Here is a 23,782-nt window from a genome sequence, read left to right as displayed (position 1 = left end):
ATTCTGTATGGATTATATTCAGGTATAAATGCCTTATAGACTTTAGTAAGTCCATTTCTTGTTTCTTCACAAGAGCCTCAAATCTACTTTTGAAGTGAGTGAATTCTAAACTATAAATCAGCTTTCAGAAATATAACAATGGCTAAGAAAAAAATCCCTGGGGAAATTTGGTATTATTGATCACAGCTTGTCATGCTCATTCAATTATGTGGGTGAAATCTTACTTGTCAGAGAATATTTTCTTATTATAGTTGGTGTGATTCTCTCACTGCAATCTCTCAAGTTTTGAATGCCTGATGTGAATGCTTTGATTTATTTTCAAAGAGAGGAAGAATCTTTTGCTTTATGCTATGCAGTTCTAAGTGGAAAATGCAATGATTTTAGGAAATGGGTAATTAAGTTATTTTATTATTTGACAATGTGTCTATAATAATAGACCATAGTATTCATTAAATAACTAATTTAGCAATGTTTATTATTCTATTATCTTGAATACACAGGAGGGGACCTAAAGTGATAGATCAAGTATGAAAATATGTGTCACATTATTTACTGTTGATCTGGAATGATAGTTAATTCACATTATCTCCAATTCACAGCACACTGTTGACAATGTCAGTATAAATTCTGCATATTTTTGTAATATACTCTTGAAATAAAACTTTATTAGCATCTTCACTTTTAGCAATAACAGATGAGAAAATTTCCATAAGACTTAGAACTAGGATGTTCCATCAGGCTTAGAAAAGTAAAAATCAAATGGGAAATAAAGCACGTGATAATCTAAGAATTCATTTAGGAGTTACCTGGCTTAGTGAATAATGATTCTGAAAGATGACAATAAATTTTTTTTACATTTAATACTTATGTTTTCACTCAGGGATTTTGTAATGGGCAAAAACGGCAGAAGTAATTAATTAAATAAGTATTGTTCATCTACGCAATGTGGCATTACCATAATACTTTTAAGGAATAGGAAGAAATTTTAACAATATAATAGCAAATTTTTAAAGTAAAATTGTAAACTTGTAAACACTATAAGCATTTCTTTGTTGGTGGTAGCGACATTTGTCCTTTATCTTGGATGGAATATTTGAACATACCCCAAACCACTGGACCTCTAAAAATTTTACCAAGGTTGCAAGCCCCTGAATTTCTATGAGATTTATTTCCTACTTTCTATCACATATTTATCTTATCAAGGTGTGTAGGGTAGTTTCTACTTCCTGCCTCCTCGGTCCAAAGAGAGTATCACCAATGCGTTGGACTAGAGTAATGTACAGTTGAATCAAGAGGCCATCAAGGTCCCTGTGGACTAGCGTGTGACAGAGAGAGCTAAATAATTGATGTATTCTTGAGGTAGAACAGTGAAAGTGTTTACTATCCTTGACAGCCAAATGAAAACTGCTACCATTCTTTCCTAACAGGTATAGAGAAAATTACATCAGCCGGATCAATAGTTACCTACAAATTGTCGTGGGATAGAATGATTTGTTCTATCAATGAAACTGCTTCTGGAATAGCAGCTGCAGTTGGAGTTACCACTTAAGTTTACCAAAATCCACAGTTACGGTCCAAGATCCTTCTGTCGTCTTCTCCAGTGAGATAGACTAGCTTTACCAAAATCCACAGTTACGGTCCAAGATCCTTCTGTCTTCTTCTCCAGTGAGATAGACTAGCTTTACCAAAATCCACAGTTACGGTCCAAGATCCTTCTGTCGTCTTCTCCAGTGAGATAGACTAGCTTTACCAAAATCCACAGTTACGGTCCAAGATCCTTCTGTCTTCTTCTCCAGTGAGAAAGACTAGCTTTACCAAAATCCACAGTTACGGTCCAAGATCCTTCTGTCGTCTTCTCCAGTGAGATAGACTAGCTTTACCAAAATCCACAGTTACGGTCCAAGATCCTTCTGTCTTCTTCTCCAGTGAGATAGGCTAGCTTTACCAAAATCCACAGTTACGGTCCAAGATCCTTCTGTCGTCTTCTCCAGTGAGATAGACTAGCTTTACCAAAATCCACAGTTACGGTCCAAGATCCTTCTGTCGTCTTCTCCAGTGAGATAGACTAGCTTTACCAAAATCCACAGTTACGGTCCAAGATCCTTCTGTCTTCTTCTCCAGTGAGATAGACTAGCTTTACCAAAATCCACAGTTACGGTCCAAGATCCTTCTGTCTTCTTCTCCAGTGAGATAGACTAGCTTTACCAAAATCCACAGTTACGGTCCAAGATCCTTCTGTCTTCTTCTCCAGTGAGATAGACTAGCTTTACCAAAATCCACAGTTACGGTCCAAGATCCTTCTGTCTTCTTCTCCAGTGAGATAGACTAGCTTTACCAAAATCCACAGTTACGGTCCAAGATCCTTCTGTCGTCTTCTCCAGTGAGATAGACTAGCTTTACCAAAATCCACAGTTACGGTCCAAGATCCTTCTGTCGTCTTCTCCAGTGAGATAGACTAGCTTTACCAAAATCCACAGTTACGGTCCAAGATCCTTCTGTCGTCTTCTCCAGTGAGATAGACTAGCTTTACCAAAATCCACAGTTACGGTCCAAGATCCTTCTGTCGTCTTCTCCAGTGAGATAGACTAGCTTTACCAAAATCCACAGTTACGGTCCAAGATCCTTCTGTCGTCTTCTCCAGTGAGATAGACTAGCTTTACCAAAATCCACAGTTACGGTCCAAGATCCTTCTGTCGTCTTCTCCAGTGAGATAGACTAGCTTTACCAAAATCCACAGTTACGGTCCAAGATCCTTCTGTCTTCTTCTCCAGTGAGATAGACTAGCTTTACCAAAATCCACAGTTACGGTCCAAGATCCTTCTGTCTTCTTCTCCAGTGAGATAGACTAGCTTTACCAAAATCCACAGTTACGGTCCAAGATCCTTCTGTCTTCTTCTCCAGTGAGATAGACTAGCTTTACCAAAATCCACAGTTACGGTCCAAGATCCTTCTGTCGTCTTCTCCAGTGAGATAGACTAGCTTTACCAAAATCCACAGTTACGGTCCAAGATCCTTCTGTCGTCTTCTCCAGTGAGATAGACTAGCTTTACCAAAATCCACAGTTACGGTCCAAGATCCTTCTGTCGTCTTCTCCAGTGAGATAGACTAGCTTTACCAAAATCCACAGTTACGGTCCAAGATCCTTCTGTCGTCTTCTCCAATGAGATAGACTAGCTGACTGAGAGGCACAATCAACACTCTTTCATCTTTCAAGCCCTCAGTACTGGGAGTACCTATAAGAATTCGATGTTGCATATGGTCAACTCTTTCCAAATGCAGAGGCAGTGTTAGTAGTTTCCATTTGGCCTTTCCTACATGAAAAGCCTTCACTCTGCAGGGTAAGGACCAATGTGAAGATTGTGCCATTAGTTGAGTATATCTTTTAGCCAATGCCAAGGACCTCAGCAGGTGAGAACATACTGCTCTGTTACCCATTATGACAACCTTATCCCTCTCCGTCATTTCTGGCCAATAAGGGCCACTACCAGGTATATGATCCCCTGGATACCATCACCTCTGTTTAATTCAGGAAGCCCAGTTCAAAGGCAGTAGTTCCCACCATCATTCCTCGCCTAAAGATAACACCCCTTCAGAGATTCTGGAGGATGTCACATATTTATTTCTCAGAGACTAAAAGAAGAAAGATCACATGACCTTTCCAGAGAATACATTTAAGGATTTATGAGGTCTTAGATAAATTCACTGTAGCATTCTGATCTTTCTGGGTATCCGAAGATAGCTTCTTCTACATTATTCCAAGGAAATTCTGGCATTTTAAGTTCATTTCAGTACATTCACTTTCGGGTCCAGATATCAGATAGTCCACAAAACAAGCTCTTAAAACCACTCTCAGACATTCATGCTAAACCAGAATTCAGATTCTTTTAGGGCATCCCTATCAATTTATTATTCCAAATTAAATGATATATTGCTTCCATTTTTATACTCCCTTGGGATTCATTTTCACACCTACTCCTCAGGCTTTTCTTAATGTGAACTGGAAAAATTTTGCTGGTCTTTGATGTTCACGGCACCTCCTCATTTTTCACACTTTATGCATGTCTGACCTCAAGGAACCTACTAGAACCTGAGTCTGGTCATAGATCTAGAAACAATGGGAAGTGGTGGTGGGATTGGGGTAGGTCCTTAAAGGGATCAACAGTCTCTTACTAGGAAACTATATATATTGGCCATGCAGTTGTAGTTTTTCAGGGAGACAGAGGTCATACTCTTCAGACCGGGGGGAAGGAGTGTTTTTAATGGAGAAAAAAGCTCAACAGATTTTATAGGTTTGAGGGAACCCATGTCACTATAGCCTGCCATAAACCCCCAACTTAATTTTCAGTGTTTCACACCTTCCCAACTGATCTCCTAACAAAAGAGATTCTGTGAGATCATAAATTAAATTTGTACTGTAATTCAACCACATGCATGATTAGAGTTTGAATATGCTTTTCAAAAATACCACCCTGAAGCTACAAAAAAATGTGGAGTTTTTTTTTTTTTTTCAGGGAAACCAAAGGAAATTTTTGGTCCTGTACCACTGACCTGGAAATTTAAAGCCTCAATGTCATCATTTCCTTACAACTTCTCCAGTACATGTAGAAGAAATCAACTAACTCCATTATATTTCTTATTTACACTAAAAGTTTCTATTGCAGTAACTACTTGGTCACAAAGACAAAACTTAAAATAGGCAAAGGTAATAATATAAGTAACCATTTTGTTACCACATGCCATGGAATGCCAGTGATTCTTTACCACTGGTGAAGGGTTCACTACTGCCTTTAATCCGATGACGTCAGAGAAGCAATGAATAAACTCCCAATCTTAAAGTTCTATAGCTATAAAACCACTTCAGACACCAATAACAATGCCGATTATAGTTTACTCAGATGCAGGTCCACAAGGAACATGAATTCCTTGGAACTAAGAAATTATTATAAGATTTACACTTTACATGATTGTAGGAAGAGGTGGAGAAGTTAAATTCTGATGAAGTGAAGAATCAGAGAATGTTCACTAACTCATCTCAACACAGTGGAATGAGCTGAAGCTTAGAGGGATATAGGGAAGCCTGAAACATCTGTCTCCTGGAAAAGCACCGAAAAGGGGGGACTGGTACAGGCTTATCAAAGGAGCTTGACTTTCCATGGCCACTTCGAGTTCATAATTTGGCATGTGGTGGTGAGCCTAGCTGTTGCAGGTTAGGAGTGAGGACAGCTGGGGAAATTCCAGACATGGAGTGGGCAAGAGCAAGGACCAAAATGGATTTTGTCTACACAACTGCATCTTCTCAGAATCTCTAGCCCACACTGATCTACAGAACACAGCTGCAACTTCTCTTCTGCCTCTCAAATATAATGCAACTTCACTTTCAGCCAACTCTTATCTAGTAGAACATGAGGAAAGAGATTCTAGGAAGTATAGCTTCTAATACAGCCATGTCAGTAACAGCAATCCAGCACATCGAGTTAAGGCGCTTACTCTGAGGCAGATACCACTCTAAACCCTTTATATGTATTATTCATTTAACCTTCATAAACATTAGTTTATTTCATAAGGATGTTAGCTTTATTTCTCACTTGAAAAATACCACGTACACAAAAATGGTAATAAAATTATCCACAAACCCACCACTTATCAATACAAAATAGAAAAGGAAAAGAAGAGAGTTCCCGTCGTGGCGCAGTGGTTAACGAATCCGACTAGGAACCATGAGGTTGCGGGTTCGGTCCCTGCCCTTGCTCAGTGGGTTAACGATCTGGCATTGCCGCGAGCTGTGGTGTAGGTTGCAGACGCGGCTCGGATCCCGCGTTGCTGTGGCTCTGGCGTAGGCTGGTGGCTACAGCTCCGATTCGACCCCTAGCCTGGGAACCTCCATATGCCGCGGGAGCGGCCCAAGAAATAGCAACAACAACAAAAGACAAAAAAAAAAAAAAAAAGAAAAGGAAAAGAAATCCTCTTTCTCTAGTCCTATCTTTCACCTGTGCACTCCCATCCTCAAAGCAACTTCTGTTAACCTTTTGTGGCATATCCCTCCCCTTTTCTATGATTGTAGCAAATAAGTGTTTCCGGAACAATTTTGACAGGCTGTTAACAGAGACCTTTCCCACACTTTCCAGGAACCACATAAGCCTCCCAGATTGCTGTGTAATTTTTAGTGACAGAACGGGGAAGACATGAAATATGATTGTTATAAATCCCAAATTATCAGGTGACTCGGAGCCTATATGGCATAATTTAAAGAAATTTTAAAATGTGCTGTTTCTTAAAGGACAGAATGAACTTCTTTGCAGAACAGATGCTGACTCACAGACATTGAAAAACTTATGGTCTCCGGAGGAGACAGTTTGGGGGGTGGGGGGGATGTGCTTGGGTTATGGGATGGAAATCCTGTGAAATTGGATTGTTATGATCATCATGCAACTGCAGATGTGATAAATTCATTTGAGTAATAAAAAAAATGTGCTGTTTCTTGAACATCTGAGACTTAAAAACTAACATGTATTCTGGTTATTTTAGTTAGGATTCTGGCACTAATTCTTTATTAACTCTCTTCCCCTGCTGGACCACATATGCTATAAGAATTCCTATAGTCTCTAAATCTGTTAAACAGGTATTCACTGGACTCTGGATCTTAGCTAACTCTTCCAGTTTGGCTCTCTTGGTCCCATACATCTGCTATTTTTAAAAGACAAGGAGAGAAGATTTTAAGTTGTGCATTTGTTCTATCCTCATGATTAGAGTCAACTATGTTGTCGTTTAACAGTTTTTCTTTCCTTTTTTGTCCTTTCCATAATTTCAGTGTGGGCAGAGTATACTTTTCCACCATATTTGGACATGGCCATAGGTCCTGCTTTGACCAGTGCTTGAGTAGAGGCAATTCTGTGAGTACTATGTCTAGTCACTTATGACGGAGCATGATAATAGGAGAAAAAAGACTGTATACGTGTATGTGCAACTGGGTCACCATGTTATACAGTAGGAAAAAAAAATTGTATTGGGGAAATAACAATAAAAAAATTTTTTAAAAAATTAAAAATAAATAAAAATAAGTACACAAATGCCAAAAAATACAATAATAAAAAGTCTAAAGATTTCTCAAATAAAGCACTATTTGCCATATTTACTTTAATTCTTGGTTGAACACAATAGTCACCGAAAGCTAACTGTCAAATATATGGTTTATGGCCAAAGTTATATTAAAAGGAACATTTACAGAAGTAAATATTATCATCATTAAATGAAAAGAATGAAAGCATGTAACAAAATGCTCAACTCAAAAAGTTCGACTATAATTTTTTAAAACCTAAGGAATAAAAAATAATAATAATAAAGATAAAAACAAATTTTTTTTTCTTTAGGGCCACTTCTGTGGCATATGGAAGTTCCCAGGCTAGAGGTCAAATCAGAGCTGCAGCTACTGGCCTATGCCACAGCCACATCAATGCCAGCATTGCAGTTTATGGCAGCACAGGATCCTTAACCCATTGAGCAAGGCAGGGATTGAACCCACATCCTTAGGGATACTAGTCAGGTTCATTTCTGCTGAGCCATAACAGGAACTCTTGAACTCAAATTTTAATAAATTAAAAAAATAGCAACCAAATAAAGAGTAAATTGGGAATGCCTGTTGCAGCTCGATGGGTTATGAACCCAGTTAGTATCCTTGAGGGTGCAGGTTTGATCCCTGGCCTCACTCAGTGGGTTAAGGATCCCATGTGCCATGAGCTGCGGTGTAGCTCACAGACACGGCTCAGATCTGGCATTGCTGTAGCTGTGGCATGAGCTGGCAGCTGCAGTTCTGATTTGAACCCTAGCCTAGGAACCTCCACATGCCACAGGTACAACCCTAAAAAGCAAAATAAAAGGGGGTAAATCTAAGAACCAGAATTTTTCTGTTAAATAAAGTATGAAAGTCAAATTTCTAATATGTCTAGTCAAGATAAAGAGATAATATATACATATAAAAGAATGAAAAATATTAAATTGATAATGTGAAATTAAGAAATATTACATAAGATCCACTTTGACTCATGATAAAGTTGAAGTGCAGATCTTCCTCAACTTCCTATGAAGTTACATACCAATAAATCCATCCAAAAATGAAAATCATTTCAAAAATGTATTTAATACACTAAACTACCGAAAATCGTAGCTTAGCTTAAACATGCTCAGAACACTTACATTATTAGCCGACAGTTGGGCAAAATCATCTAATTCAAAGCCTAGTTTATACTCAAGTTTTGAATATTTCATGGAGTTCACTGAATACTCTACTGAAAGTAGAAAATAGAAAGGTTGCCTGGATACAGAATGGTTTTAAGCATATGGGTTGTTTACCCTCCTGACCCCATGGCTGACCAAGAGGTGTCGCTCACTGCAGCCACCCAGCATCACAAGAGCATCATCAAGAGAGTATCTACAGCACATCGCCACCCCAGGAAAAGATCACCGTGCAAGTATGGTTTCTACGGAATCATTTTCCCATCAAAGTCAAGTCGAAAAATTGTAAAGTTAAACCATCGTAATTCAAAATCTGTATTACAACCTAATTTGAAAACAAGAAACAAGCATCTTAGCAGAATTCTAAAATTATTTTCTTATCATGAAATCAACCTACATCTTACTTAACGATACAACCCTAGAGAAATGCCCCCTGAAATCAGAAAGAGTAATAGTTTAGCCAATATCATCACTATTGTAAGATATTATTCTTGAACCCTTGCCCAATGAACAATATCAGGAAAAAAATGAAAAGCCAATACAGTTATTTCTTGATAATAGTTGTCCCAGTAAATGCAGTAAAAATTCTAGAAAAAATTATAACATTAATAGAAGAGCTAATAAAGAGGTATACACTAAGCAAATAAATATCATTGGTACCATATAACTCAGGAAGAACAAACAAAAATAATTAGAAAAAATATACATATAATTCACAACTGCTAACAGAAAGAAAAATTCATAGAAAATAATAAGAAACATACTAGACATGTATGAAAAAAAAAAGTCTATTAAAATTTCACTGAGAATCTTAAAAGACTGGAAAATTGGAAAAACACACTAAGCACCCAGCGGAAAAGATGTTGAATGTCTTCCCTAAATATTATTTATGTTTAATGCTACTTAAATCATAACCCAGTGATTGATTTTTTTTTTTTTTAGAAATTGACAGAATGGTCCCAAATTTTATCAAGAAGAGTGAATGGGTTAAAAGATCCAAGAAAATGTTTAAAAAGAAAAGTAATGAGAGAGATTTGCTATGACCAATGCTAAAATTAGTTAAAAACCACAAAAGCTGTAAGTAGATTATTATGTAAGCATTGACAAATAGATAAATAGAAATAAATAAATTGTCCAGAAATAGATTTGTCCAATGAAATTAGATGTCAATGGAAGTAGCATCATAAGTCTGTCTGGGGAGTGAGGACAGAGAGGGAGTAAATCAGGAGCTCCTGTTGTGACTCAGTGGGTTATGAATTCAACTAGTATCCATGAGGATGCAGCCTTGATTCCAGGCCTAATCTGCTTACAGCTTTTGTGGTTCAAAGAATAGCACTGGGAAAATTGATTACCTCTTTGAGAGGGGAAATACCATATGCTCACCCAACATCATACCAAAAAAAAAAAATCTAAGTTATTGAAAGAATTAACTGAAAATAAAGTCATAGAGAAAATATTTGATAAATGTTTGTCAGATCTCAAAGTAGAGAATGACCTTTTTGTAGTTAATGCCTTGAACTATTTTATTTTGAAAATGTATAAACATACAATTGCAAGTCCTGTGTTTCTATTATTCAGCTTCAACAATTACTTACATTCTGCAACCTCCTCTAACAACGATGAAAAAAGTTACACAGAAAAAAATTTACATATTTGACTATGTAAATTTCTTTAAAAAAGAAAAAAGAAATTCAAATCCAAATAATACATATTTCCAGTAGATCTTTTAAAAGCTGATTTAGAAGACTTCCTGTGATAATTAGCTAAAGTACTATATTCTACAGGAAAACAACAACAAAAAAATATACAGCATCTTCACTACATAGGAAAAACAGCTACAAATTTAAAACACAAATTAAGAAAAATATTCACCAAACACTGTGCACTAAGGAGCAAATCAGAGACGATATAATCTTCCACACTTTGGGGAAGAATATTCAAGAAGTAAATGTTGTGTAAGGCCCTAAAATCATTTCCTTAGGCTGGAAGGGTTGTGGGCATAGACCAGCAAGGAGAAATAAAGATGCCCACAGGACCAGTTCCAAATTGCGGAACAGCAGAGTGCTATTCTGAAAGTCAGGGCACTTGGAAAGAGAAACCAGAAATAAAAATCGTAAGACAGAAAAGACAAAATAATTATTTTTGCAGTACATATGACTATACATTTAGAAAACAAATGAGGACTGAAAAAAAAAAACAATTAGAAACAATTTTTTAAAGTGAAGCAGGAGACTAATTACAAAATTAAAATTTAAAAGCAACAGCTTTTTAATATATAAATCAAAATGTATTAGAAAAATTGAATATAAATTGATCTTATAATCAATACAACAAAAGAAGATAAAACATTTAGGAAGAAACTTAACAAGAATCATGCAGGGATTATATAAAGAAAACTTTAAAACCCCACTAGGTATTTATACTTAAAACCATTCTAAATGTTAAAAAGCCTTGAATAATGGAAACACGTAACTTGTTTGCGGAAACCAAAAATGCACATTGTAAAGGTGTTAATTCTCTCTAAGTTAATCTACTGAATAAACATAACCTGAAACAAAATAATTTGAAAATAAAACTTAAATTTTGATCAGTTAAACATGCAGAACTAGCCAAGAAAATTAAGAAAACTGAGGGAGAAGCCCTACAGAATATTAAAGTATAATAGAGTCACATAAATTAGAGTAGCTTGCTATCAGAGAAAGTAAAAACCCAAGGCTCTCAAATAATGCAGAAGAATCACCCAGGATACAGGTAAACCGTGGAATTTCCTACCTTTACTCTATGTGTGCCTTTACTGGTGAGTCTTGTCATTTGTAATATTTCTGTTTCTAGCTGTGGTCTTCTCTTTTCCATCTAGAGATGTTCCTTTACTATTCGTTGTAAAGCTGGTTTAGTGGTGCTGAATTCTCTTAGCTTTTGCTTGTCTGTAAAGTTAGTAAAATTGCAATAAGAACACATATAAATAATTACCTTAAATGTAATTGGACTAAATGCCCCACCCAAAAGACATACCCTGAATGGATGCAAAAACAAGACCCACGCACACGCTGTCTTCAAGAGACCCACTTCACTTCTAGGAACACATACTAATTGAAACTGAGAGGATGGAAGAAAATATTCCATGCAAACTGGAATCATAGGAACATTTTTTTGTTTTGTTTTGTTTTTTTGAACATTTCCTTTTCCAGCCTTGGTCTGGAAACCTGCTGGAATTGAATTGGACCCGACTTAGAAATGGGACCATTTTGAAGGTCAGACCACGGACATGGTTCCAGGTCAGACTGGGTCCTACTTAAGCTGGTCTGGGGCCAGTGTGAGGGGTCAGTCAGGTGAATAACATTTTCTTTTGAGCTCAAATAAGCAGGTTAAACTTACCCAGGATAATTCTGAATTACAGCAGCCTCAGCTGAGAATTTTTAACCTGGATCAGCTTATCCAAGTATGAGGCACCCTGGAGAAAAAGGGGTCTCTGCTGAACACTCACCATAAAGCGTAGGAGGAAAACATTTTCCTCCTCTTCGGTTTCTCATGACCAGGAAGAGACCCGCTGGGACACCCCGCTTGCTCCAGAGCGTGCAGGATCCTGGGGGAAGCCAGCACAAGGTAAGAGTTCTTATCCAAGTCTGCTCTCCTAGGTCTCCCTTTGTGGCTCCTGGTGGAGAGGGGGAGGGAAAATGTCACATCAGCCTTTCTTTTCAGGTTGGTGGCAAAAAAAAAAAAAAAAAAAAAAAAAACCACCCAACTTGTAAGAATTAAATCTTTGAAATGTGCCTCAAGAATTGGCTTTCGTGTACCCACTGGTTGTGGAGACTTTCTCTCCCAGGGACAGCTACGGCCTTCTTGAGTGTCTCATTTTGTGTATGGGAACTTGACCTGACTTTCTGCCTGGCTGGGGCAGGAAGCTCTTCTGTGTGCAGGAAGCTCAACTGTCAGGCTGGGGGCCCCCGAAAAGATGGCCTGACAGAAGTGGGGGTTGCATACCATTGGTGGCCAGGGCTGCTATTTCAAGGATCCTGGAATGCTGCGTACTAAGTAGAAGATCCTCCAGTGCCAATTTACGGGCCCAGAATCAAAACAAGACCACGTCTTTCTTTAATTGGCCTCCCTCTACCCAGCTGTCTCTTGGAGTTAAGGGTTCCCCACTGCTGTTCTACTTATTAATCTTCGACAACAATATGTGTTCATCTGTTAGTATTTACAAAACCACACTACCACTGACAGGATTGACCTCAAAAAGCTGAGTTTTAGATCCACCTACAGATAATTTAGGGATTATAACAAGCAGTGAAAAAATCAGCTGCCACTTGGAAAAGATAACTTGATGAGCAGTCAGAAGGATGTCTAATGATTCTGGGGTGGCCACTGTATAATTGAACAATGTAGTGAAAGTTGTGGGTCTTTCTTCAGTATGAACTCAGTAACTACGATTTTGAATGATTAAATGATTAAATGATTATACCAGAGTGTTTTGAAAAAATATTACATTTTTCATTTTGATCTTATATTTTCTATTTTGCATTTAATTTTTTGCAGTTTCTCTGTGCATTTAATTTTTGCAGTAATAAGACATTAACTGAAACACTTTTTAAATGATAATTTAACTCAGATATATTAATATTTGACAGCTTAAACATATGTAGCAGAAATTCAACATAGGTTATTAATGTAAAACCAGATGCTATAAATGTGAATAATATCTTTTACTTAATATTACTGCACCTAAGTAAAACTTGCATCTATGCTGAGGGTGGCTATTAAGAAATTTCAAAATATAATAGATAATAAACTACTTGACCAGTGTCTTGCTGTTTAAATTGCTTGCATTTTTTTAAACAATCAGCAGCTGAATTTGCCATATCTGTGGTTGGTGAGGCTCTGCGGATGAAAACAAGCTTATTTCATTTATTACCCCCCAAAAGGATGATTGTTCAAGAACTTTGCAACACACTGGGCAGGGACTAGAAATAGTTACTTCCTGGAAGTTGACAGGACTATTTAATGAGTTGGGGCACAGGGGCTTATCCCAAAATCATGAAAAGAATCTCTAAGATCTCTGTGAAGTATGATTTATTGAAGAGAAAAGAATGGAAGTCAATTGAGGGCAATCAGAAATGTTAGGGAAATTGGGAATTTTTCCTAAGAGCTGTTTTTCTACCTTCCATGAAATTAATCATTTTCTAAAGTTTTGATGGGTTTTTCCTTTCCTAACGTCTCAAACAAAGAATGAATGGGGCGACAACACTGAAAGCCTCATTGTGGGGGGTTTCTAATGATAATTCACTCTGGGCAGAAGCTCTGTCTTCTTATTATGTAAAGTTTCCAGTGGCATAGCTTTGTATCTGAACTGTCATATAGTTTTATGTTCTTAGACAACCAATGGGAATCTGTCTTTTCTCTCCATTATATGAGTGCCTTAGCATCTTAATATGTATAAGAAATACCTGGAGAAAAATTTAGTGCTATATTTAGCAAAAGTGAAGGCTTTTTCATCCTAAAAATATATGTTTCTCTCTGCATTTTTTGCCAATATAATCACCATTTATTCAGGAAAAATGGCTATGTCTCATCACACACATATAGATATACACAAATGCCACTCCTACCCTATGCATGCACACACACACACACACCCCCACATTTTGAGGAATTACATTTGCCAAACACGATTTTCTGTAGGCACAGATCTGACAAGGGATAATATACTCCTGCACCAGAGAGTCACAAAAATGGCCAAATCACAAAGTTTTAATAGAGTGAAAGGAGAGGGCTTTCTCAATACACAGCGACAATTGTCACTTAAATCTATCTGTCTTCTGCCCTGCCCCCTTATTTCAAGGATGGATAGGTTGCAACCATAAGAAAACAATAAAAAAGCTTTTATCTTTAAAAAAAAAAATCTGCAAAATATTGAAGCCCAAACCTCACAACTTTAATATGCTGAGGAAAAAATAATTTTAGGGGCTGAGAGAAAGGTCTTCTTTTCCCTTCCACCCAGAGTAAAGAAAGATGTTCGTGCTTCAGGAGTTCTGCAGAAATCAGCTCTGCTGGGGCCGCATGGAAGCGGAAGGAGGGTTTGTTGTATTCATGCAGGGCGGTGTGCAATAACAATATCTAGGAGCAGTGATAATAACAGACAGCATGAAAAGGCAGCTAGAGCTCAGGAAAGCAAGCAAGCTGTAGATGTCAGTGTCTCACATTACAGGACTTATGTCTGAGTAGACAGGAGAAGATACGCGGGGTGCAGGTGGGGGAAAAAAAAACTACAGTATATGGCTGGGAATGTACATAGTGTGATGCTGCATTGAAAATAAACTCTGTGTGTCTATAATGCATCATAGAGAAGCGCAGATGGAATCCACATATAGACAAATATTGTACATGTTAAGAGTACTGAACACTGGGGGATTGGATATCTGCAATTTTAATAGGTCTATAATTTTCTGTTTTTCCCATTTTCTATGATTGAGAAGCAGACTTCATAATATGCAGTGCTTTGTCATATGCACAAAAATTAACCATATTAAGATGATTTTCATCTTTACTCTTATTTGGTTGATAAAAATCATGAAGAGGAATGGGCATTATCACAATCCTCTGGAGAGACATCCAGGGAAAATCGCTTGAGAAATCCCAAAGTTACCGCATTTTCCTGTTTGAATTAGTACTTTAATGGATAAGGGTCATTGTTTTTGTCTAGCATTGGTTAACGTTATAGAACATACAGTCCACACCATCTTTTATTATGATTTTTGGAGGACATATTTACCTACCAATTGAACTTATTTTTTAAGAAACGACTCATTCTTTCAACAATAAAAGTATAAATGTTTCCTTTTAAATCATATTCTTGTATAAGATTATATAAATAACTACTCTAGCTGAATTTTACCTTTTATTTCCCAACCAGATGCCATGGAGAAAAAAATAAGAGATAAAATTCTAGGCTATATAAAAAAAATTGCTAACATAACATTTATTCTTCATTTAAATAGCAATGCAGGCACACTGCAGAGGAAATATTTCCATATGGCATGCATAAACAGCCTGGTTGTGATCCCTTAAGAGTTTATGGGTTATAACATGTTTGAAGACTGGGAGAATATTTCTATAGCATTTTCCACGTTTTTACATTTTTCCTATTATATTTTTTTCATATCTACTTTAATTCATAGGTCTCTATTACTACTTTTTTGTGTATAGACTACTCTGAACTACTATCAAAATTGTTGAGTATCTTTAGTTAGTATATACTATTTACCTTTGAAACTGGAAAACTGATTCCTAAGGGGAACCAAAAAATATATATGTGTGTGGGTATGTTTATGTAGTGTATGCATGTATACCTATATATACAGGTGTGTATGTACACACAAATACAGATATATGCACATATTGTATATACATAAATGTATATACATACAGGATATCATGAGATTTGTGCTTAAAAAAAATCAAATAAATTATGCCACACTGAATACTGAGCGGGAAGAGATGTGACTGAGAGAAAAGAGGTTTGTTTGCCCAGGGAGAAAGGATGTCACGTTCAGGAAAAACAGGTTAGGCTGGTTTATTCCCCATCTTCCTTCCATTCTTTTACTCTATCTGTGTTAATGTATTTCCCATTGGGTTCCTCAGAAGCTTGATCCTTGGAACTAATACTAGTAGGAAAAAATTATGCTGATCAAGAAACATGGAGAATGGAGTTCCCACAGTGGCTCAGTGGAAACAGTATCCACGAGGCTGTGGGTTTGATCCCTGGCTTCACTCAGTGGGTTAAGGATCCAGCATGTCCCTGAGCTGTGGCGTAGGTCTCAGATGCAGCTCAGATCCCGTGTTTCTGTGGCTATGGTATAGGCAGGCAGCTGAAGCTTCAATGTGACCCCTAGCCTGGGAACATCCACATGCCACACCTGTAGCCCTAAAAACGAAAAAATAAAAGGAAAATAAATACGGGGAAAAGATACACAGTAATAATGATTCTGAAAAGTGATTAGAATATTAAAGGCTCTGAGAAATACTGTGATAAATAAATCTGTCCAATTTTCCCCAAATCGCTACTGTAATGAAAATTTTTTCAAAATAGTATTAAATAGAAGCCATAAAAACACATTATCCAATCCCTATCTTTAATTATCTTGCTTACCATTTGACATTAAATTCATAAATGTTCTAATTTCTCATATTATATTTTTCTGAGTTTTCTTCTTACTATTTGCATCTTTCGCCTATTTCTTATTCTTCTACCTTCTCACCCCCCCTTAATGATACCATTTGTTTACTCAGTCATTAAGGCTTATTTAAAACACCTGCACTGTTTGTTACACAACCTTCATTTAAGGTTAACCTTCTCATCCCCCTTCGTGTCTCTCTTTGGTGCTAGTTACCTTTTTCAAAACCCTGAGCAATTTCAGTGACATTTCCTTCTCTTTTAAACTATTTCCTCCAACTTCACCTTGCAAATTTCTGCTTATTCCCTCCCCACACATGTAGCACATACACACAGGGTTAGGTATTTTTAGCATATGCTACCTTAGTTTGGGGTGTTTTCATTACCACAGCACATTTATGTAACTGGCCTTGTGTCTCTTTCTCACTCTACACACTCTGGGAGGTGGAAAGCATGGCTGTCCTTTCCACTGGTACATCTTCAGAATCTTCCATAGTGCACAGAGTATTTGCACATGTTTAATTGTTAAATTAATGAATGGATAATAGCACTAATACGTCTGTATTCTCCAAAGATTCTTGTATATGTGTGCACAAAAGTATATTATTGTAAGTATTTGTTTGAATGCTGTTGTTGTAAAAATTTATATAGTTAGGTAGGTTGGTATTTTTCATGATTGAATAGCAGTTTGTTGATGGAAACCATTGATTCCATGGAGACAGATAACAGCACTTTAAAGTTTGAGTTTAAAAAATTCTTTTTTGCATTTTTTCTTTTTTTTTTTTTTTATTTGGGGCCTCACCTCCAACATGTGGACGTTCCCAGGCTAGGGGTCAAATCAGAGCTGTTGCCACTGGCCTAGGCCACAGCCACGGCAACACCAGATCCAAGCTGTGTCTGCAACCTGCACCACAGCTCATGGCAATGCTGGATCCTTAACCCGCTGAGCCAGGCCAGGGATGAAACTAGTCCTCATGGATACTAGTCAGATTCACTTCCTTTGAGTCACAATGGGAACTCCAACGAATTCTGTACGAATACCATTTTGAACCACCAATTTTTGAAACGTGACTTTGTGCTGATCAACATACCTAGTCAGAACAGTGAAACCTCCAAAGCCGTTTGGTGAAAAAAAATAATTCTTTTGCTTGTTAATAAGGAATGTCAGACCCCTCAAATCACAGAGATAAATTTAAAGTCATCTACATTTGAAGGAAAAATATATGGTTCTTAACTATATTACATTCTTGTTTTATCTAAAATAACATTAGGGGAGGATCAAGGTGGTGGAGCAGGAAGATGTCACACTCACCTTCTCCCACAAACACATCAAAAAACCACATCTACATGTAGAATGACTCACACAGAACATCTACGGAACTCTGGCAGAACTTAAACATCCACAAAGAGCAAGAAACCCTCGACGTAACTGCGTAGCACAAAAGAGAAAAAGAGAGAGAGAGAGGGAGGGAGAAAAGGAATCAGGACCAGACTAGCATTCATGAGAGGGAGCTGTGAAAGAAAAAAGGAACCCATACCCTGGGAAGCCACCTAACTGACCAGGAGAGACCTCAAAGCTGAGAAAAGTGCAGCAGCTGGACTGAGGAGGGCCAAGCAGAGTGAGAGCTGCACAGATCATCTGCACCACAGCCCCGGACACCAGAACCTGAGATGCTCGAGCAGGGCTGACACTGAGACTCAGGCTCCAGAGGTCAGTTCTGAGACTCAGGCTCTGGAGGTCAGTTCTGGGGACAGGACTAGGAGTGTCTGTGCGGAGACAGCCTCAAGGGCCAGGGAGAGGTGTGCTGTGGGCTGGGGAGCAGAACAATACAGCAGAGGGAACCCGGGAGGAGGTCTGGGCCCATAGGAGAAGCAAGTCGCCATTGTTGGGAAGGGTGAGAGGAGGAGGGGCCGACCACTAAAGGAATCTCCCTGCACACATGCAGGCTTTCAGAGGGTGGGGCACCTCTGGCTCAGGCCAAGGGCATCCAGAGGCCACTTGCTCGAGCTCCAGGAGACTGGGGGCTTCTTGTATAGGCTACGGGTGGCCAGGTACCTATTGTGTGAGCTAAGGGCAGTGGGGGGCTAAGCATGATGTGGTACCTCTTGCATGATCTACAGGCAGCAAGGACAAACCACAGCAGTCATCTCAGAAACCAGAGGGAGGCATTGCCTGCCACCACTAGGGGGTCTGTGAATAGGTTCCACCTGCGGCCACAGTCACTACAGAGGTCAGCAAAAAAGAGGGCACTGCAACTGCGCACCACCCATGGTTGCTCCCACTTCCCTGGGAACACACCCACCCTCCTGCTTGATCACTGTCGCTTCCCAGGACCCTGCAACTAGGAGCAGCCAGTTGTGACTGAACACCACCTGTTGCTGCTCTCCCACCCCTGGGAACACACCCGCCTTGCTGCTGTCATTACCAAATGCTTGGGGCAGTGCCCTACTGCTTGATCACTATCTCTTCTCAGGACCCTGCAATCAGGAGCAGCCTGGCAACACCTCCAGCATGGACTAAGTGGGACAGGGTGCTTCTTGTGTGGTCCTGAGGTGGTGCAGGCAAACCACTGCAGTTATCTCTGACTCCAGAGGTGGGTGTGGCCCGCCACCACTAGGGGTCCGTGAATAGGCACTACTTGTGGCCCCAATCACTTCAGAGGGCACCACAGAGGAGGGCATTGTGACCAAACACCGCGTGTTGGTGCTCTCACTCCCCTGGAAACTCACACACCCTGATGCTGCCACTGGCAAATGCTCTGGGAACCTTTTAAATCTGCCTAGGCTCATTGCCACTTCCCAGGGCCCTGCAGCTAGGAGTAGCCTGTGCCACCTTCCTGCAGGTCCTTGCTGCTGTGAAGAGCCCAGCAACCAGGCACTGACTACTAGCCCTACCCATTGCCTCCTTCTCCCAGGAAACACACTCAGCACCCTGGGGATAACAGCCTGCTCACACCAAAGAAAGAGACAGCAAATACTCAAACTTGCACACCAAAAATAAATAGTAACCCCCCACAAAATACAAAGGGGCACTCTTGCCTAGAAGTAGCCCTCCAAGACTATAGTTTGGCTTCCCTAAATTCACAGAAAAATAAAAACATAAGCAAGATGAAGAAGCTCAGGAACCATTCCCAGTTAAAAGAACAGAATTCACATGAAGCAGCAAACAATGAAACAGATCTCAGCAGTCTGACAGTGAGTTCAAAAGGGAGGTAGTGAAACTACTGAAGGAATTAAGGAGGAATATCAAGGAATTAAGGGCAGATATAAAGAGTAATGCAGATTTCTTTAGAAAGGAAAAGAAAATATAAGGAGGAATCAAGAAAAATTAGAAAATTCTTTTGCAGAGATACAAACTGAGCTTAAGGCAATAAAGACTAGAATGAATAATACAGAGAAGTGAATTAGTGACTTGGAAGGTAAAATAATGGAAATCACCCAATCAGGACAACAGACAGAAAGCCAAACGAAAAAACACGAAAGCAATATAGGAGATCTATGGGATAATATAAAGCAGGCCAATCTATGCATAATAGGAATTCCAGAAGGAAAATAAAAAGAAAAGGGGATTGAAAATATATTTGAAAAAATTATGTCTGAAAACTTTCCGAATCTAAAGAAAACAGATCTCAAGATACAGGAAGCACAGAGGGCTGCAAACAAGTTGAACCCAAATAGGCCCACACCACGACATAATAAAAATGGCAAAAGTTAAAAACAAAGAGAGGATTCTAAAGGAAGAAAGAGAAACACAAATCATTAATTTTATGGGAATCCCCCAGAAGGCTATCAGGTGATTTCTGTACAGAAACACTACAGGCATGAAGACAGTAGAAAGATGTATTCAAAGTTCTGAAAGGAAAAAATCTGCAGCCTAGAATATTCTACCTAGCAAGAATACCATTTAAAATAGGAGAAATAAAGAATTTCTCCAAAAAACAAAAGCTAAAAGAGTACAGCAATACTGAAGCCATTCTAAAAGAAATACTGAAAGGATTTCTCTAAATAAAAAAGAAGTAAGAAGAAATGGGATGCAGTAAATCACAATCGGAAAGCAATCAAATAAGCCAGTATACAGATCTAAGGGGGTCGGCGGGGAACCTACTCTAAAAGTGACGATAAACACAAGGAACAGCAAAAAGACAAACATGAAGATGTTTAAAAAAAGGATTTCAAAATCATAGAATGTGGGGAAGGAAAGTAAGAAAATATAGATTCTTTTTTTTTTTTTTTAATAATATGTTTGAGCCTATATGACTACCAGGCTAAAACAAGCAGATATAGGAAGGGGTTAACATACTTAAAAAAAAAAAAAAAAAAAAAACAGAGAAACTACAAATCAAAACCAAATATTACATTCACAAAAACTAAAAAGAAAAGTACACAGCATAAAATAAATGGAAGCCATCCAACCAAAAAAGAAAAGAAGAAAAGGGAAGCATAGAATCAAATGGAAAACAAGGGTTAAAATGGCAATAAATACATATCTATCAATAATTACCTTAAATGTCAATGCAATGAATGCTCCAATGAAAAGGCACAGAGTGGCAGATGGATGAAAAAGAAACCTTCAATCTGCTGTCTACAAGAAACTCACATTAGGGCAAAGGACACATATAGATTGAAAGTGAGGGGATGGGAAAAGATATTTCATGCCATGGATGAGATAGGAAAGCAGGAGTTGAAATACTCATATCAGACAAAATAGACTTTAAAATGAAGGCCATAAAGAAAGACAAAGAAGGACACTATTCAATGGTTAATGGATTCATTCAAGAAGAGGATATTACAATTGTCAATATATATGCCCCCAATATAGGAGCACCCAGATACCTATAACAAATACTAACAGACATAAAAGGAGAAAATGATGGGAATACAATAATACTAGGAGACTTTAACATCCCATTCACACTGATTTTCTAGACAGAAAATCAATAAGGCAACAGAGATCCAAATGACACAATAGAAAAGTTAGACTGAATTTGATATTTTCAGGATAGTAAATCCAAAAAAATCAGAATATACTTTCTTCTCAAGTGCACATGGAACATTCTCAAGGATTGACCACATACTGGGGCACAAAAACTAACCTCAGGAATTTAAGAGTATAGAAATTATTTCAAGTATCTTCTCTGACCACAATGGCATGAAACTAGAAAGCAACCACAGCAAGAGAAATGAGCAAAAACAACTACATGGAGACTAAACAACATGCTACTAAAAATCCAGTGGGTCAATGAGGAAATCAAAGAGGAAATTTTAAAAATACCTCGAGACAAATGATGATGAAGACACAACCATTCAAAATCTATGGGATGCCGCAAAAGCAGTGCTTAGAGAGAAATTCATAGTAATTCAGGCCTTCCTCAGAAAAGAAGAAAAATTTCAAATTGACCACTTAACCTACCACCTCAAAGAAATAGAAAAAGAAGAAAAAACAAAACCTAAAGTCACCAGAAGAAAGGAAATCATAAAGATTAGAGAGGAAATCAATAAAGTAGAGATTAAAAAAAATAGAAAAATCAATAAAACCAAGAATTGGTTCTTTGAAAAGGTAAACAAAATTGACAAACCTCTGGGCAGACTCACCAAGAAGAGAAGAGGGAAAAAAAAAAAAAAACAAATGATCAAAATAAGAAATGAAAAAGGACAAATCACAATGGATACTACAGAAATATAAAAAATAAAATGAGAATACTATGACCAATTATATGCCAACAAATTTGGCAACCGAGAAGAAATGGACAACTTTCAACAGACTTATAGCCTGCCAAAACTGAATCAGAGAAGAAATAGATCAACTGAAGAGACCGATCACCAGATATGAAATTGAGTATGTAACGAAAACACACCCTACAAATAAAAGTCCAGGACCAGATGGCTTCACAGGCGAATTCTACCAAACATACAAAGAGGAATTCATACCCATTCTCTTTAAACTTTTCCAAAAGGTTAAAGAAGAAAGAACATGCACAAAGACATTCTAAGATGCCACCATAACCCTAATACCAAAACCAAAGATACTACCAAAAATGAAGATTATAAGCCAATATCTTTGATGAATGTAGACACAGAAATTCTCAACAAAATTTTAGCCAACTGAATCCAACAACATACAAAAAAGATTGTACACCACGACCAACAGGTTCACAAGGATGGTCAAACACATGCAAATCAATCAATGTCATACACCACACATTGACAACAGAAAAGTCAAAAACCACATGATCATCTCAATAGATGCAGAAAAAGCATTTGACAAAGTCCAACATCCATTCATGATAAAAAATGTTACCAAAGTGGGAATAGAGAGATCATACCTTAATGTAATCAAAGCCATTTATGACAAACCCATAGCAAATATAATACTCAATGGAGAAAAGTTGAAAGCCTTCCCACTAAAATCTGGAACAAGACAAGGATGCCCACTGTCACCACTGTTATTCAAATAGTGTTGGAAGTCCTAGCCACAGCATCCATACAAACAAAAGAAATAACATATATCCAAATTGGAAGAGAAGAGGTAAAATTGTTACTCTATGTAGATGACATGATACTATATATAGAAAACCCTAAGGACTCAACTCAAAAATACTTGAACTGATCAATGAATTCAGCAAAGTAGCAGGATACAAGAGTAACATTCAGAAATTCATTGCATCTCTGTATGCTAATAATGAAATACTAGAAAAGGAATGCAAAAATACAATACCCTTTAAAATCGCACCCCAAAAAATTAAATACCTGGGAATAAACCTGATCAAGGAGGTGAAAGACTTATAGGCTGAGAACTATAAAACATTAATCAAAGAAATTAAAGAGGATTCAAAGAAATGGAAAGATATTCCATTCTCCTGGGTTGGAAAAATTAATATTGTAAAGATGGCCATACTACCCAAAGCAATCTGCAGATTCAATGCCACTCCTATCAAATTACCTATGACATTTTTCACAGAACTAGAATAAACAATCCAAAAATGTATATGGAACCATAAAAGACCCAGAACTACCAAAGCAATCCTGAAGAACAAAAACCAAGCAGGAGGCATAACTCTCCCAGACTTTGGGCAATATTACAAAGCCGCAGTCATCAAGATAGTGTGGTACTGGTACCAAAACAGGCATACAGACCAATGAAACAGAACAGTGAATCCAGAAATAAACACACATATCTATGGCCAATTAATCTTTGACAAAGGAGGCAAGAATATAAAATGGGAAAAAAATAGTCTTTTCAGCAAGTAGTGCTGGGAAGACTGGACAGCCACACATAAATCAATGAAACTAGAATGTGCCCTCACACCATGCACTAAAATAAACTCAAAATGGCTTAAAGACTTAAAAATAAGACAAGATACCATCAAACTCCTAGAAGAGAACATA

The 23,782-nt window shown here is 37.9% G+C and overlaps 1 long non-coding RNA gene across 1 annotated transcript in view; it reads left to right on the top strand.

Annotated features, from left to right (window-relative positions):
* The first annotated feature begins 11,652 nt into the window (after positions 1–11,652).
* Positions 11,653–23,782, top strand: part of LOC146403594 (uncharacterized) — an 89,944-nt gene continuing 77,814 nt past the window's right edge. The window contains exon 1 of the long non-coding RNA XR_014804525.1: positions 11,653–11,832. This is a non-coding gene — a long non-coding RNA (uncharacterized LOC146403594). The remainder of the gene's footprint in view (positions 11,833–23,782) is intronic.

The sequence above is a fragment of the Sus scrofa genome, chromosome 5 (assembly GCF_054392235.1).
Source record: "Sus scrofa isolate SSC_HxYL_T2T_F1_AM1 chromosome 5, Sscrofa_HxYL_maternal_Yorkshire_Landrace_v2.0, whole genome shotgun sequence".
NCBI classification, from domain to species: domain Eukaryota; kingdom Metazoa; phylum Chordata; class Mammalia; order Artiodactyla; family Suidae; genus Sus; species Sus scrofa.
The sequence above is the reverse complement of the archived record's forward strand: the minus strand, read 5'-3'. Positions and strand labels throughout refer to the sequence as shown.